We start from the raw sequence: 17431 nt of genomic DNA, 5'->3' as shown, positions 1-17431 counted from the left end.
AGACACCTTTTAAAAATAATACCTTGTCTACTCTTTAAACTCTCCTAAACATAAAGCACATAAAGCTTAGGGGGGTTTTTTTTGTTTGTTTTTTTTTTTTCTTTTTTTACTTCGTAAAAGTGTATACGCACTTATTTCAGGGAATCATGGACTCACAGAATGCATGGGGTTGGAAGGGACCTCTGGGGATCATCTACTCCAGCCCCCGTCCTGAAGCAGATTCAACCAGAGCAAGTTGCACAGGATTGCCATCAGGTGGGTTTTAAACACTTTCTGAGAAGAATACTTGTTATACATACAGTCACATCTCTCAACATTTTTATGTCAATGCAACTTATGATTTTTCTCTGCTTGATATTATTGCAGATTTAAAGTACAATGGTAATTAAAAACACGATAATTCCTCCTCAATAATGTTATCTGACCACTTTGATTACCTAAATAACAAGAAAATACAATGATCTATAACTTTTTTTGTCTGTGAGTACAGATGATTTGGTGTCTGAATCTAAATTTTAAAGAACATGCATACTACAGTGAACAGTTAGATTTCTTCCAGGCTTGTGGTTCACTTCTAACTACTGGGATCCTGGATGTGGTCATGATCCCTAATTTTGGAATCTGTGGGCTGGACAAAATCAGAAAGGACTCTTCTTCGGGGGAAAAAAAAAAAAAAAAACAAACCCACACAAAACCATACCAAAAAAACCTCTGAATAAAACCCCAAAACCCAAAACCATGAAAAGGCCCCATAAAACAAAACTGCAAACAGGTATATGGATTTCCACAATGATTTGATGGGGAGTAATCTATGCTGCCAGACAGTTTCTTTAGATACCAGAATCACAGTAAGCTAAAATAAATATTTCTACAATCTGATATTGGTGCTTGTTGTAAACTTTTAGGAATATTAAAGGAGCAAATTTTATAGCATAAACAATCTCAGTTTTCCCATTTATTCAATATACAAAGAATATAATGAAATATCTTCATATCCCATCTCAGTCTTCATTGAATGTCATCTTTTTAGGACAAGGACTCCTTATCGTTCAAAAGGGTCTAGCTCAAAAGGAGAAAAAAAACATTTTTTTGAGGATTCTAAGTGCTACAACAATGTAAATTATGCAAATATTTTATGGCATAAAAGCCTTTAAAAAAATGAACAGACGTATTTTCAGTGCTAGCATACTGTAATATGTGTTCAATAAGGACTTGCCCACATAAAACTCTTATCTCCAAATTATAACTGCAGTAAAAATAATTGCAAATGCAATTTGATAATCTGTCAACATGCAGTTATTTCAAAATTTAAAATAACATAAATGTTTCCTACCATTATTTGTTAGCCCCTAGGTCAATTGCTTATGAATGATAGACTAAGCTTCTAGACCTTATCCTCCTGAGAGGATACTTTGTCATTTAATTTAATGCAGTGTTTCTTTTGGTTTAAAGAAAAAAATAATACAACAAAAACAATCTCCTAATTTGTGCGTCCCTTAAAATTGTGTTAATTCTCTGTGGAAAGTTAGATTGATTATCAAAGAGGAACACTGAAGACGTTCATTGGACCTTTTCTCTCATTTTCTGTACCCACAGAAAGCAATGTCTGTCCACTATAACTGCTGGTGTCTCTCTTTTCATTTCTTCAGATGTTTCAACCTAGATCAAATTACTAGACTCAACTATTTTCCTCAATTTTCACACATTTTGCAAAGTGATGATTAAAATATTATTGAAAAATGTTTCTGTCATGATAAAGTGTGCTTATGCTACAGCATACTGATCTGGATTATACACCAAACTGATCTAGATTATACACCAAACTGCTGGAGGTGGTGACAGATACTTCAAGTCCTAAACTTCATTTTGTAGCAATGCAGTGTGAGACTCCTAGCAGAAATCATGGACCTACAGCAAAACCACTGTAAGCAATTACCATTTTCCGTATACACCTGATAAATACTGTTCTCATACTCTTACCAATGCTGCTTTCAAGTCCTTGCTGTCTCTTGCTGATTGCTGTGTTAGCAGACTGGTGATGGGCAGTGAATGACTGCAGCAAGTATTGGCAACCAGCAAAGATCTTTGCAGGGGAATAATATCCAATGCGGAGATAAACTAGAAGAAAATGCTTGAAATAGGACCTTGCACCAGCAAATAGATTCTTTCCTACACTATAATCCACTTGGGGCACTTAATCAGATTATTTCTGTATTATATCTAGATTAGCTAAATCTGGATAACTAGGTTTTTGAAGATTTGGACAAATTCCAGGCGTTAAATGCAAATTTCCCTAATTTCTCAGTATGATAAAAAGCCTATTCAGCTTGGGAATCTACTCTCTAAACACACTTTTTGATGCATGTTTAAGACTGTTTTATGATTCAGTAACACTGAAACAAGCAAATTAATAGGACCTTTAGAGATTTGTTAATCAAACTTTTGAACGGTGGATAGTTAATAGTCCTTAGCCATACTTGATATTTAAAGTATATAACACTTTACAAACATTGAATAATTAGAGTCTCAACTTCTTCAGGTGATAGGAAAATTGTTTTAGCATTAATGTGCAGACAGGGAAACTGAGGCAAGTGGAGCTTCCCCGTTTTGGAATAGCCTACTGACTAGAAAGAGACAGCATAATATCACTGTCCAGATGGCATTGATCTGGGCATTTACAAAAAATGCTAAGGAAACATTGACATTACAAAAAAATGTTAAGGAAACATTGGGCAAGGTGATACTATTCTACCATTTTCCACTGTATGCAATGTAATGGGGTGATATCTGTTATTGAAATGTCCATATATTAGTTGTATGAATGAATTGCTCAACAATAATTTCTGCTACCAGTAAGAAGGTGCAGGCTTAAAGGAAAATCCCATTTATCCAGTTTGGATGGGAAGGTAAATAGGGATTTTGGAGTACGCATTGTAAAACTAGAAAGTTAAAATTAAACAGCTGAAAATAAGAACTATAGAACTTTTATATAAATGATAAAGAACTTATACCTCTGGTAGTTTGTGTCATTCCTAGGGTGAGCTTTATGAGTTCTTTTGTTATTTGTGGTTTTTTAGGAGTCTTCTGAAAAGAGAAAGTGCATAAAACTTACCAACAGAGGAAAAGCTCAGAGGATGTATTTTGACTGTATAGTAGGAACTCCTGAACTGAGTTCAAGGCTACAATATTTTTTTTTTTTATTTCTGTCCTTCCTTTAGAATACTCAATTTTCAGAGTTTTGCTATTTTACACAGAGTTTTGTGTTAGCACCATTTCATTGTGGAGGCAAATGAGCTGAAAGAAAAACATATAAATGCATCAAAATTGTGTTTTTGTGGATTCAGTTTTACCTGTCCTTTCCACTCTTTATTTTGTCCACTCCTCTTTTGTTCACCACATGTAAGAGCAACTTTCACAATCTAATTCTTCTAGGTAACATAGTATGCTACTTATAAAAATTTTTTTAAAAGCCTAATATTTTCTTTATTGCTCTATCTAGTGGAAAACAAGTTTCCAGATCTGGGAATTAATTACTAAAAACCATTTCCTCATTCATCTATTCAATTTATTATTTTCTATAGAGAATTTCAGGTAATTAATTTTTTTTATAATACTTGTAAAAATTTGTCATCTAATATGACTGGATGTTGTGCTATACTCAAAGAATAGGTCCCCACATATCTTTGTAGTGCTCTGAAGATATACTCCATAACTCTCACATCTGCTCATAATTCAAAACCAGAATTACAACCTAAATCAAGAAACTTCTGATTTTATTTCATGAATCAGTGAGAAAACATGATGTCATGGTTTCAGCTAGAGTAGAGTAATTTCTTCTCAGTAGCTGTTACAGTGCTGTGTTTTGGATTCAGAATGAGAACGGTGTTGATACGGCACTGATGTGTTGGCTTTTTTTTGTCATGTTTATCCTAAGTCAAGGACTTTTTGGTCTCATGCTCTGCCATTGAGGACGGATGCAAGAGAAACTGGAAGGGAGCACTGCTGGGACAAGTGACCTGAGCTGACCAAAGGGATTTTCACACCTAAGAATGTCTTGTCCAGTATGTAGACTGGGGGGAGTTACCCAGAAAGGAAGCTGATCTGGGTTCAGGAAGGGAGGTTTGCCATCAGTCCGTGGTGTGGTGAGCAAGTTTATTGTACGTTACTCCTTTCCCCCTTTTTAATATCATCATTATTATAATTAGTAATAATTATTGTATTTTACCTTATTTTCAATTATTAATATGTTCTTCTCTCAATCTACAAGTTTTTCTATGATTTTTGTCCCCCCATTCCACCGGTGAGAAAAGCGGTTTGCACAAGCGGCTCAGTGGTGCTTTATTTCCAGATGGGCTTAAACTATAACACATGGTTTAGCTATCACTATATCCAACTCTAAAATGTCACTCACTTCAAAATGTCCCTGCTTCTTATAAGTTTACAAGTGCTTGATGAATGTGTCTTGCTCCTACAAGGCTGAATGACTAGCATAGGGATAGCCAGTATTTATCAAGTTCTTCAAAACACGAGAGGGATACTGAAAAATTACCATTATTACAAGTTCAAATATTACCATCCAAAACAAGAATTATAGCTAAAAATTTAAATATTCCTGAATTACTAATGAATACTTATGTAGTATGCAGAATAATAATAATAACAGCAACAACACCACCATTGAAATTTAAGCTCTTATTTTAAATGTCCTGAAATCCAACATGCACCATGAAGAAGTCAGAAGAACCAAATTCTCAATTAGAAAAGGCTTAAAAATAGATTGAAAGTTGACGTTAAAGCTGAAAATGTCATGAGTTATCATCCATTCCCTTGCTCTACTTCTAGATAAACAAAAATCAAGCAATCAAGCAATTAAATCAAGCAATCCCCCCACTCCTCCAACACCACAAAAATAAAAGCCACCCCAAAGCCCAAAATATACCACTACTAGTCTCTTTTATCTTCTTCTAGCAGTATAAAAACATCCTAAGTTTCACAAACCAACAAAGAGTTTAAAAATTAAAAAGGCATTTTCATCTTAACATTTGCAGGAAATTAATTACTCTGCTCTAATACTGATATTTACATGAAGTATAATTAATACTTTCAGAGAACTAGAAAAGAGTCTTATAGAAACTTGGTTCATAACTGTATTAATGTATTTAATTGGGTGCTTCATTGTTAGAATGAAGAGGCATTAATTAGACATGAGAGATCTGAAACCGGACAAGAGATGTGCTTGGATTCCCAGAATAGCATTTGATACTTTTGTTGTCAGAAAAGCAAAGTAGATCTTACAACAGGGTAAGCAGAAAATTAAGAATTACCAGATGGTTTTACAGAAAAGCTAGGATGCTATTTCTCAGCAGCATAGACAAGATGCAGGCAACAAGACACATAGATTTTGAACCTTGGCCAAATAAATCTAATAAAAAAATTTAATTAGTTGACTAATTATATCAGATACCTGTGTCAATTAAACTCTGGATTTTAAATTTTTTTAAATTGTTGTTATAACTGTTAAAAGATAGAAATCCTAAGAGGCTTGAATTTTACAGGCAGGACGCTGAGACATGACAATGAAATAGCCGTGGAATTTATAACCTGAAGTTAAGAAATCAGTCCATTGTGAAAAAGGTGCAAAAGATGGGAACTAGCTAGTCAACAGATTATGTTAAGAAGACAGCAGGTATTACGTCCTACTCTAGAGGAAATTTTTGTCTTACCTTTCATGAGCACTCAGGTAACCTGAGCATTTCATTGTTCTAGGACTAGCTGGAGGTGTTTCCTTCTAATACTCAGTAGACAAGTCATTAATGGGTGTCAGTTTGAATAATAAAGGGAACTTCAATCTGAAAGCATGGGAAAACCCTCTGTAAGTTAGGCAGGAGCTACTATCCAGGATTTTCCAGTTCTGTTATTCAAATTATTGCCAGAAAGTTCCACATTCTGTGTATTGCCATTGGGTAGTTTTTGCTGCATTAATTATAATATTCCAAATCACTCTTTCCTGTTGGATCCTCTGCTTAAACCCTGCCTTAACGCCCTCCACTTTCAGAAATGTATAAATACCCCTGGAGAATCTAGACCCTAGTTTTTGCTGGTTTGCTCCTTGTAGTGTGCATGCTGTTTAGTTTGTTGTTTTATCATTATATTAAAGTGGCTTTTCCGAACAACTGGATCAAGCAGTTTCTCTGGTCAAAGTCACTGGGCTGGTTCCTGGAGAAGCCACTGGCCAGCTGTCCAGGCTAGAACCAGGGGGCTTCAATGGTCACTATCTTCAGTGGCCATTCATCAGCAGGGTCACACGTGTGTGACAAGTTTCTGTCAAAGCCATGACTTTCTAAACAAAACTGACCATTTTTCAAAGGTTTAGCACAGATCAGTCCACGTTAAATCACAAACTGTCTGGTGAGCTAGGTAGTCCCTTTAGGAAGAGCAGAAGTAGAGAAAGATCCCACCTCACAAAGACAAATGAATGAGACTGGAAGTGGAATACCTCCTTCACAGATAAGTAAGTGCTTGGCAGGATTCTTTTAAAATCAGCTCTGAAGTTGCAGACATGGCAAAATGGAAACAGATAATATTTTTGATCATGTGCATATTATTTCTTAGAATAGATTATTAATTTGATTCTTTAATCAGAATATATAACAAATACCTAGAAATCATAGATGCTATTTTTTTATTATTTGTTTTGATGGCATACTCACCTTTTCCTCACACCAACAAAACCAGTCAATATTTTCCTTAAATTTTATATTTGAGCTCAATAAGAGCTCACTCAGTAAGTAATTTAGAGTTATCTTTCTGATTAGTCTGCTGTTAGACTCCATTATCTCAAGTTTGAGAGAATTAAAAAACAAAAACAAAAACAAAAAAAAAAAAAAAAAAAAAAAAAAAAAAAAAAAAAAAAAAAAAAAAAAAAAAAAAAAAAAAAAAAAAAAAAAAAAAAAAAAAAAAAAAAAAAAAAAAAACAAAAGAAGAGGAGAGGAAAGAGAAACAGACGTATTTCAAACACATACATTTCATTCCTTTTGAATCTTCTTATGTTGTTTACATATTCTGATAGTGCAGGATAACTCCTGCAGTACATGCAGAAATCAACTGTGGATACATCTAGCAGCAAATAGAAATTTGAGGGGGGATATTTTGTCACAAATCGGAAAGCATTAGTGCTTTTATAGTTGTACCGCAGCAATTACCTTCTTGGGCAGCATTTCACTGCTACACCAATCAGCTCCAAAGGATGCTTCTACTTCTCTATACCAGGTTAGCACAGAAACAGTAAAGCATGAGACAGCTTTAGCTTTATCGAGGGACATAGAAAATAATATTGATATCGGACATATTTTCTACACATGAATACTAGAGAAGCTGAAGAATAGGTTCTGATTATTGGCTTCACTTAGAGATTTAGATCTGCTTTTGGATCTACAGAGGTACACTCTGAATATGAGTTAATTACCATATCGTGCTCTAAATGTGAGTTTTTTCTGTCCTAATGAATTGAGAAGGATGCATCTATTCTGTGTTTTCTGAGAATATTTAGCCATATTTTCCTTATGGTATTGCAACTTATAAATGCTGAAGAAGAGATGTCTCCAGTATGACTATCAAAGTAATAAGAAGACAATTTCTGTATAATATTTTCATAAGTCACTGACCTGCAATTGGATGCTAAAATTTACCTGTGAACCTAAATGTATTGCTTTTAAAGTTCTGACTTTGTGTACACACATAATTTTCAAAAAAAAAAAAAAAAAAAAAAGAAAGAAAGAAAAAATATTGAAATGCTACCTCTGAGTGATAAATCAATCTAAATATTTTTTACAATATAAATTTTTTCCTGATCTGATTCCATGGACTATCTGAATAGACCAATCCTAATCCTTTTAAGAAAAATATTTTATTTTGTAGTGTTTTGTCCCCCCAGCCTGGGACTGAAAGTTGTTATACTGGGATAATTAGAAGGGGGATTGAATCAATAGCAACAAGCTAAGGCATGTTTTCAGCTGGAACTGGTATCAGAGAAATTGTATCGTGAGGCTCTACCTGAAGTTTTTAATGACAATTTTTTTTAAGACTAATATTCTTAGAAAATAATCTAATGGAGCATAAGCAGTTCTGTAGTGCACTTCCAAATGTAGTTTTGACTTTTAAAGATATAGAGAATGAGAGGACTAATCTGAATCAAATGGTTAGCCTTCTTATAGAAAATAGGAGTTGACTGGACCATAATAGCTCTTTTCAATCTATATTCAATTATCTGTTAAAAGAGCTTGTACATGGCTTGTGTATTGTGGTGATCACAGACCTAAAATACTACTCTAAATGGATGTCTTACAAGACAATATACATGATGAATACTTTTTCAGAAAATAAATAGATGGTAGAGCCATCCCCAGAAAGATCTACTCATGTTTGCAGGTAACAAATTATAATTCTCGTATAAATTATTCTGTTCCTTGTTGACTTTGAAACCAAGTTACAATTACCTGAAATGGCATAAATTACATATACGAGTCAGAAATATTTACTCAGATGACAGAGGACTTAAATATTCCTACAAATAAAATTGTAAGAATATTTTGGATTCAAAAATGCTTTCCTGCAGTAGAGGTTTAAATGTAAATGTGGGGCAATATAAGTGAAAACTTTTTGCCACATGCAGGTACAGTAGTTGAACACCTCTTGCTTTCAGCACAGTTGTAGAATGGTAAAAAAAGAGAAAAGGGGTGTTTATATTCAGAGGGTTATACATGTATGTGTATCATCTACATCAATAGAATCAATATTGTGACTGTCTCCTGCTGATAAAATCATCTGTATTAAAAAGCAGAGAGGTAAAGAAACCAAATATAAACACATCAGAAAGATTTAGAAAGAGAAAGTCTTATTGTTGAAAACAAAATTATTAAAGTATATAAGGGTGTCTAGATTATAAGTAATGGAAGTTCTTTTCTATTGAACTATTCAAATCTTTAAGGAGCAATTGACACCCCCAATCATAAGGTTGTTTCAGTGTTATTACTGTCAGTGTTATTACATGCCCACGTCATGAGCATGGTGTTCAAGGATTCTGTTGCTTTTTATAAAGCATAAGAGTCTTGGCTAACTGGTCACACTCAGATTCATGTACGATGAGAAACAATTGTATAATTGTGTGATAGTGCCTTACTTTTTATTCTAGCTAGATTTATAACTTTCACAGGGAAATGAAATGTAGTCTCTTTTTTTTTCTCCCCATGCTAACAAGCTAAAGTGAACAGGGGAATGTGGTAGTCTGTGCTGTGATTTGTCTGCTCTATTCTTTCATGGCTACAGCCCTTGCCTTGCAGCAGACTTTGTTCTTCCTGGGAGACCTTATATAAAGCAGCATGCTTTAAGGCTGCCTACAGGGTGGCTATGACTGGGGGTTGTGACTGCTAATAAAATTATTTTTTTGGTAGCAAAGGTAAATGGGTTGAAGTAGTTCTATATAGGAAGTTATGTTTTTGTTGGTTTTTTTTAATGGAAACAAGAGGAAATTTCGTGTTTCAGCTGAAACAGAATTAACATGGTATTTTAAAACAGTGTATTTATGAACAAGCAAACAAAGATTTTGGTGGAGGGGGGGGAAAACCAACAAAACTAAAAACAAACACAGTAATTTCTAGCAATTCCAAATGAAGGAAGAATAAAATGAAGGTGTGATGTTGAAAATATTAGTGTGGATTTGTGCAAGTAATTAAGTTGACCCTACTACTTTGAGAAGACTTAAAATTATAAACAATGAGAGTTAAGTGATGAAAAATTTAACAGGCTATAAATATTAGGGAGTGTTTAATTTTATATTTTTAATCATAACACCTCATTGGTCCTTTCTTTCATAAATTTTAACAAGAGACCTTGATGATCAATTACAAGGTCTTCAGAGAAGTAACCTCAAAAAGTATGAAGAGGTTCCCTGTCACTGCAAATATTTAGACAGTGTCTTTGCACTTTAGGCATTTCAAAACAACTCAATGCCAACAAGTTTTGAAAAATCTCATGTCATGCAGCAAGAACTTTTTTTTAGCATTTCTGAGGTTGCTTCCCTGTGTTTATTTCCCTAGGTGTCTCTTTCCATTCTCTGTTTTTTTCCCCCTTTTCTCCATTCCCTTTCTCTCTTGGCTTCTGACCTAAGACTGAAATCAATTGTTTCCTGCAGCATATGGCACAGACACACTGAGATGAAACAGTTTATCCACCCCTGACCAAACTCAAGAGAACCAGGAAGAGAAAGACACCTGCCAAATTCATCCAGATGGTATCCCAGACTGAGGAAGCAGGCCAGGGCCCAAAGCTGCACCTAATATGCCAACCTGCCTGCTCAAGACCTGCAGATATACCTGACCTGCAGTGACCCCTGCAAAGAGTAAGCAGAAAGTGCATTTTCTGAATCTTCTTATCCTGTTTTTCAATTCTTTAAATTTTTTTAAGAGCTCTCAGAATAATATGGCTGTAATCAAGGGAGGAATTTTATTCTATTAGTGGTAAAAGAGTTTAATGAAGTAAAAGAAACTGAGGCCCATTCTCTGAAGCAAGCACTGCTCCTTACAAGCATGGTATATATGCATTTTTTCAATATCTATTCCAGTTTAAATATTTTTACTTTATTTTATTTTAGTTTGCTTTTTTGTTTTGTTTTAATTTTCTGAAAGACAGAGTTAGATAATGCTATAGTGCTTTTACTATGTTGGGTCCACTGGTCTCATCAGATAACGGTATATTCAGCAATTAACTTTTTTTTTTTTTTTTTTTTGCTTGGTAGAGAAGAGTAGGAGGTGAAAGAGGTAAAAAATTAGTGTGTCATTTTTGTAGTGTACATTTTAAGAAATAATCTGGAAGCTAATGGATCTGGAGAGCTTGAGGGTTCACATTTGACCTGCTTACAGTTATTGGTTCAGGCCTTTGCAGTCATGTAGCTGTTGAAATTCAATAGTTATTCTCAGTTTCTGGTAGAGTCAGCATCTAGTTTTCCAGCTACCAATTTAATCATAAGTGTTTGAGAGTTTGGATCCATAAAGAGACTTAAGTATCACAATTTATTGCAGGAAACATAACTTTTAGCCTTCCTGTTAAACGGTGGAATCCACGGCCCCAAGTCAGTTTTCAAGGCTCTATACGCAATGCATAAAGAGAATTAGGCACATAAAAAATGGCTTTAAAGAAACCAGAACTTTCAGTAGGAGACTGTTGAATTCACCTTTTGTCAAATATGAAGGCCATCATACTGTGTATATGTGTCCTTATGCCTTTCAGACTTCGGCATCTTCCTTTACTCAGATACTTATCTGCGAATTTTATCTTATTTTAGTTCATGCACAATTGGTCCTAGCTATATCTGAGATCAAATCTGAGAAAAAGGAAGGATGTGCAGAAAAGTGAATCTTTTTGACAGCTAGAAAAATGTAGTGGCCAAGCATCTACAGACTTGGTTGTGAGGTATGTAGTCTAAATCACCTTCTTATTTGTTTTGTTCTAGGACTTATCTGAAGTTTTGCCAATACATTAAATATTTGATCACGTCACTGTGAAAATAGCAAGACTCTTATCTGGTGACCAGGACACTGTCTTCTAAATCCCCAGTTCTATTACTTGCTCCAGTTGTTAATTTTATGCACTATAACATGATTTCAAAAGGATATTTCCAAAAAAAGGACTGAAGTTCAAATAAACTTAGTTCTACAAACTGCGAGAAAAATCATAGATTTTCCAAGAAGAATAAGGTGGGAGCAATGAACTATGGAAATTTTTTAAAAAGTGTTACAGTAGCCAGTTTTGAAAAGAGATACTGTTCTTTGCACAGGGATAAGTAAGATTAAGAGGTCAGAGCATTTAAATACCTTTTACAGAACAGACACAGAGGAAGAAAATTGCACTGGAGGCAGACACAATTGTTACTGGAGATGTGTGTCTATTAATGAGAAAGTGTACAAAGAAGCATGGCACAGAGAATGCACCTCATTCAATCATTAAAGGACAACAGGCAGCCATTGATGGGCTTTAAGTAAGTACAAACAATGTGATAAGAGATTAATTAAATAAACTGAACAGTCAATAATTAAATAATTCTCATGTTTGAATGTTTTAGGGGCTCTGAGGAGAGAAAAAAAGCAATAATAAAAAAAAGGACAAACTCTTTAGTTATCAAGCCCTGAATGAGAAACAATGTCTAGTAACAAACACAAAGGAGCCAATTTGTGACTCAGAGATCTAAAATTTGCTTTATTGTACCTTCTTTATTCCAAAAGAATCTTGGTACCTCTAAACTGTCATTTTAGAGCTTAAGTTATGTAGGAATGAAGATGAAAAGCAAAATCTTCTGACAGAATTTAGAGAGATTCAAGAGTCATCCTCAATAGGACCACACAAAATATTGATCTAAACCTAGCCATTGGTATAGGCTACAGTGAGGGCATTCACAATGACAGCTTGAGGCACATTACCCTGCAAAATTGTATCTGTGTTAGTTCAAGTACAGGGAACTGTTCCTGGACTGATCTGGTGTACCTGTAACCTTCACTAGGTTGAATGGCTTCTACTTGCCTGGGGCAAAGGACTTACTTTCTGTAATTATATATGTATACCTTCTGCCCGTATTTATAAACCTGAACAAAGACACAGCTCATCTCTAAACAAAAAGTTCACTTTTTGCTGAAGAAAGGACTGTGTCTACTTAACTCTTCTCAAGGACGACCCTCAGTTTTAATAAGCTAGAAGATAGTCAGAATAGGCAATATCTGTCAACATTTTAGTGTGAGATAACCTACAGAATTTTCTAATCCTCCAACAGATTTTTTCTCCATCCTGCTGAAGAAGGCTGGCAGCAACACTGGAGGTCTGCCATTCAAACTTCTCTGAAAGTTATGGGGTGACTCCATTTTTCTCCTATACAAAAGCTCTGTATACTTTCAATGTCTGCTGAGACAACCCAGCCAACCCTCATTCTCATAATTTCTTCTAGTTTTTCTTTGATTTTCCACATCTCCTTATTTTTTTCCCATTATTGGTATATTCCACTTTGAAATTCAGGCATAGGCCATCCAGTTTCATTATTTGTTTCTTGTGTTCTAGAAAGATGATTAAAACAAGCGAGAAAACAGAAACAAGGCTGTCTTTGTTTGTTTGTTTGTTTGTTTTTAATTTCTGCTAGAAGATAAACCAGATTACTTCTTTTCCACATAGTGTACAAGACATGTGAGAAGATGGGACCTTTCCTAATGAAGACACATTTGCTTCACCACTGATTGAATATCCTAACAAGATTACTGCTGGAGCCTTTTCTTTCCTTAAAAGTTAGTTCACCCAGACTGATAGAAGTATAGACCAGCTTTCTAGCTCTGTGATATATTGCAGATGTCTCAGTGTTCCCTATAGACAAAACACAGACATGAGTCTGTGTAGTGTTACTGTGATTCAGTGTCCTCCATGCCATAATGTTCTAAGAGAACATCTACAGCTAGATGATCTACAAATAGATGCACACTCATATATCTATACCTCTCAGGTGAAACCAAGCAGGAATAATTTTTAAACCATAAAGGAATTATTTTAGGCAATAATATAATGTCTAATGTAAAAAATATTTAAAAAAAAAACTAAAGAAATTATTGTGTGTGTTGTAGCTGCCAGAGTCTTAAAGAACAAAGTATTTCTAAGTTGTCTGAATAATTGTTTAATATCTGTTTCTGTTGTCTGGACCATCTGCACAGCCATACTATCTTTTTGTTAAAAAAAAGGATTTGCAAGAACTTGAGCTTTGCTGAAGACAAAAATAAACAATTTTCCATTGCTGCTCTAAAGCTGTTAAGAACTTTACAATCTGAAATAATTTCTAAAGCCAGAAAGGACCTTATCTTCTTTCATGATTCTTCACCTTCTGAGGCTGGTACAGAAAAAAGATGAGTCCTGAACATATGATTGTTTTTATATTTGGAACCATCTCCTGCAAAGAAGGTGTATATTTCATTTGCTAACAGAAGTTAATAAAACATGCCTACAAAAGTTGAATGAAGTTGTCTGAAGAGCACAATTTTTCAATATAGCTTACTTAACTTCCACTACACTTTATGTACAGAGCAGAAAGTCCTCGAATTTCTTCATGCAGTAGATGTAAAAAGATCCATCTTATGACGTTATTATGGTTGTGTTTCAACTGTTACTATTGTAAATAGACATACACCAATGCATGAAATAATGTTTTACTGTAACAAGTAAATTACAATTGAAGAACAGTCAGAATCGAGATTTCTTGTTTGAATGTTGAACCTCAAATTGCTGCTTTGGCCAATAGGCCCTACCTAGTAAATTTTTTGGAGGATAGGATATCAAATTTAGTCCACCTATCAGACCATCTTATTGATGAATTTATATCTAAGTGATGGTACCTGAAGATTAGGCCTTGTGTGTCTGACAGTGAATGCAGTGGTATGTTACTAGGTAGCAGAAAATGGAATGGGACTCCCTGTTGTGGCCTTATTCCTGGGAACAGTTGTCCTGAATTAAATGTATCTCAGGAGTGCCTCTGTGCTTCAATTTAGTCAGAAGGGAAGATGGTGCCTGAGTTTCACTGGGATGGTGCACTGAGACTTTTCAGCTTTAAAGCTGTCATGCTGTGGGAGCCTGCAGAAGCCCTACAGATAAAGCTATGTAAGGCTGACATTTGCCAAATACAATCCTTAATGATCACACTAGATCTCTCTGAAGTCATTTGTGATTTGAAAGCTGGAAAAACACCCTGTTAAGGGAAAAGGTAAAAAGCTGTAATGAAGATAAGAGGCACTCAACAATTTACATTCTGTATTTTTTGGAAGTAAGCTGTTGCCTGTGATCCCAAAGAACTGAGTGTTATGTCAGCTTATCTGAATAATTTTACCAACAAAATAACGGAGCTAGTTTTGCCAATTTAAATTTCATCTCAAATTCCATTATCTTCTCGGTATATAGACAAACACAAAGATGAAGGTCAGTTGTCTTGTGAATCTTCTTTTGTGAAAATACTGCTTGGATGGCAGCTGCCTCTATCTTGGATAAAAAGGAAAGAAAGGAGAGCAGGAGAAATGGAAAAGTAATGCTTACATCTCCATTTCTAAAGCATTTCTAAAAGACAGAATTAGGGCAAAGACATGGGTAAAAAGTATTTATGCTCACTGTAGCTGTGGTACAAGAGAATAATTCTTTGGATATCCAAATGAAATGAAAAAATAATTTGAGGAAGAAATAGAGGGATGTCAGTGTGGTTTTTTAAGGAGCTGCAAAAAGAATCTGGGAATAGCAGGTCTTAACTAAATGATTCATAGTGAACATTGAACTCCTGATGCAGACTTTATTAGCTGGTGAATCATTTGTGGCACACTTTTGCAGATACATTGTTTCTTTCAACAATGGAACCTATTATGTCAGGAAAAGCATCCAAATAGTATTACCCATGATTTTATTTGCTTCTGTTCAGTTTATGTATTTCTTATTGTTTTCTTACCCTATGCCTTTTGAGTGCAGTGCTGAGACAAATGGGTACATTTCCTTTTAAGTATGTTTTTCCTCCTCAAAGACTTGTTTTGTTTTGTTTTGTTTTGTCTGCCTGAGAGCTGCAAAAGAAACAAGTTGTATTTGGGCACAGAGCAATAATAAAACCATTGTACTGTTAGATGTAGGAGCATTAAAGGACATGATGCTATTGTGTGTTTGTGATATTTGGAGCCATAGTCTAGAAAATGCAATTCTAAATTTTTAGCTCAGAATAAAATTGCAAAAATTGAAATTGAAAAAAGGCATAATCTCATAATCTGGCACAAAGATGTATTAAAATTATGCATGCCATATGTCTTAATGACACTAAAAGTAAAATGTTTCAAGAAATTTTCATATAACAATATATCTTTCAATGTCATATCACCATCTCAGCAGCAGTATCAGTGAAACTTAGTTCATATCAGCTCTTTTAGGTGTCAGATTTAACTTTGCTCTTCAATAAAGGGGAAAACTCTTTTCCATCCCACCTCTCCATAAACACCTGCAATTCTCTGGGCTTCCTTCTCTCTTGTTACTACTGAAAATGACACTTCAGTGCCTACTAATTTCTATACAGGATATTAGGTGGGTTTAAACAAAACAACATCAACACTTTCTTTCAGATCATCACAGCACTTCTAAAGTGAGTTCCAAAGTTGTACCACAAGAGTGCATTTTTTTGAAATACACTGAGAATATTCTTAGCGAGTGCCACCAAAAGTCCTTTTGGAGTAAAGTAAGCTGGGCTCTTCATTCCAGCCAGTTACAAAATGTGCATTAGAGTTTTACAAGTATCTGAACCACCTGCTCCACACTATCATGAGTTTCTGCAATACACACACCACATCCTGTTAGAAGTATAAGTGCTGTCACATCTGCTATTGCCCACAACCTCAACCCTTTAAATAATGAACCTTAATAATTTATTCATACTTCCTTTCACTTAAGCGAATTTCTGTTTTTTCATGCATTTGTAGTTTAGTGATATCTTGCATATTTTGTCTCACTCTATTTTATTATTACCCCATTATTAGTGTTGTATTTACAAAGATTCAACATGATCCCAGATGAGTTCCTGAGGAAGTGAAAGAGCTCATTCCTAAAGAAATGACAGCATCAATATTTATGCATCAGTATGATAAACTTCTGCAAGTATCTAACTGCAGTGGGTAGGCAAAAAATGTCTCAGTTCATCTCAGAAGGTGAAGACCCTGTTCATTAATGTTCAGTAGGAGCTCTGCACTTTGGATGCAATGCACATGTTCATTGATTACAAGCTCTTGAACTGACCTTTGTGGGTACAACCAGCACTGCTGTCTGACTGCATGCTCACACCTGAGGTCTTGGGATCTCCATATAGGGAACTTTAGGAACCAACCTAGCACTGCTTTATTGTTCTCATTTCTCATTGAAGACAACAGCACATCTACAAATACCTTTCCTGCTTGCTCCCTGCCAGAGATTTTATCAGTAACCCCCTGAGTGAGGACTCCAGTTTTCATCCAGAAAAGAAATTGTGGTGTTCTTCTGTACCTGTCATTGTTACATGTGCAGTGGGAGGGAGGAATGACAGCCCTGGTGTCAGAGTTGCAGAGAGATGACACACAGCCCTGAATCATAAAGGCTGTTTTGTCTTTAAAAGCTGTTCTGAGGCTCTGAGCTGTGAGGGAATCTCTGCCTGGAATTTTGGTATGTCAAAAAACACCTGCCCAGCCTATGCCCTCTGTGAATCTAATTCAGCCCCAGTACTAGGCAAACCATAGAAGTGCACTCACCAGAATCCTCTAAAGACCTATGCACATGTCTTTTTCAAAAACAGTGGGTTATGAGCTGATGATATGATCAAAGCCACAAATAGGCTGCTTTTCTGTCATATGGCCTTTTGATTCTCAGCCTA

This window comes from Onychostruthus taczanowskii, unplaced genomic scaffold (genome assembly GCF_017590055.1).
Source record: "Onychostruthus taczanowskii isolate IOZ18803 unplaced genomic scaffold, ASM1759005v1 scaffold26, whole genome shotgun sequence".
NCBI classification, from domain to species: Eukaryota; Metazoa; Chordata; class Aves; order Passeriformes; family Passeridae; genus Onychostruthus; species Onychostruthus taczanowskii.
The sequence above is the reverse complement of the archived record's forward strand: the minus strand, read 5'-3'. Positions refer to the sequence as shown.